Source organism: Gracilinanus agilis, chromosome 3, assembly GCF_016433145.1.
Source record: "Gracilinanus agilis isolate LMUSP501 chromosome 3, AgileGrace, whole genome shotgun sequence".
NCBI lineage: Eukaryota > Metazoa > Chordata > Mammalia > Didelphimorphia > Didelphidae > Gracilinanus > Gracilinanus agilis.
In genome coordinates, this window is record NC_058132.1 from 594,041,572 (window position 1) to 594,043,260 (window position 1,689).

Sequence of the window (1,689 nt, forward strand, 5' to 3'; positions counted from 1 at the left end):
CCTTGCATTCCTGGTATAAATCCCACCTGATCGTGGTGAATGATTTTCTTAATTACTTGCTGGAGTCTCTTTGCTAGTATTCTATTTAAGATTTTTGCATCTATGTTCATTAGGGAGATTGGTCTGTAGTTTTCTTTCTCTGTTTTTGGTCTCCCTGAAGAATTAAATTTTAATGGTTTGACTAAAATATATTAAAATTGTAAATAATATGGTAGTAGTCAATTTAAAGTATTATTGCTCAAAGTCTAAATGATTGCTGTAATAAAGCTACTAATAACCTGTTACTTAAGAGTTAATTTTTATAAAAGGCAACTACAACAATTTTAAAAATTCTTATATTTGTCAAATCCATTTTAATTATTACAACTGTACACAGTAATAGCAATATTATAAAATGATAACCTGTGAATGACTCAGCTGTTCTCAGCAACACAATGATCTAAGACAATTCTAAATGATTTATGATGAAAAATGCTATCCACTTCCAAAGAACAAACTGACAAGTCTGACTGCAGATCAAAGCATCCTTTTAAAATTTTTCTTTATTTTCCTTGATATGCTTTCTTTCACGACTTACACTTAATAATTTTGTATGAATAACCTATATCAAATTGCTTGCCTTCTCAATGAGAGAGTCAGAGGAAGGAAGGGAGAGAATTTGGAACTGTTTGTGTTTTTTTGCATTTGAGGATTTAAGTAGTATTTTTAAATAGTTTTATTTTTTCTCTAATCACATGTTTAAAAAATTTTTTAACATTCCTTTTAAAAAATTTCTGAATTTCAAATCTCTCCCTCTCTGAAATGTTAAGCAGTCTGATATAGATTTTACATGTATAATCATGTAAAATATTTTTTCCACATTAGTCATTTTGTGGAAGATATTTCAGACAAAAATAAAGTGAAAAATGGCATATTTTGGTCTGCATTCAGACTTGATCAGTTATTTCTCTGGAGATGGATGATAATTTTCATCATGAGTCTGGGATTGTCCTGGATCACTGAGGTCAGTCACAGTTAGTTGTTCATCATTCAATATTGCTGTTACTGTGTATAATGTTCCTCTGGTCTGCTTATTTCACTTTTTTTTTTTTTTTTTAATTTTAAACCCTTAACTTCTGTGTATTGACTTAATAGGTGGAAGAGTGGTAAGGGTAGGCAATGGGGGTCAAGTGACTTGCCCAGGGTCACACAGCTGGGAAGTGTCTGAGGCCAGATTTGAACCTAGGACCTCCTGTCTCCAGGCCTGACTCTCAATCCACTGAGCTACCCAGCTGCCCCCTGCTTATTTCACTTTTAATCAGTTTATAGAAGTCTTTCTGGTCTCAAATTTTGTTTTTTAAGAATATTAAAAAAATTTTAATATAATTAGAAAAAATATTTATTATATAGAATAACTTTTCCCATTTTTAAAAGTTTTTTTCTTTCATAAAATCTGATTTACAGAACAAAAGCTAGTTAGCATTATTCCTCTTCATTTTTCTATAGTAATTAAAGGGTGCCTAAGAAATTCTATAAATTGTAGCATTTTCCTGAGATATACAAAGGACGAAATTTAAGTTTAAGTCATCCAGTGGAAAACTGAATATATAGCATTTAGAGACTATGCTATACAATACTATAGAAATGAAGGTTAGTATCATTTACATGTACAGATACTAGGCCAAGTAACGAATGTGGTGCAAAAGGTGC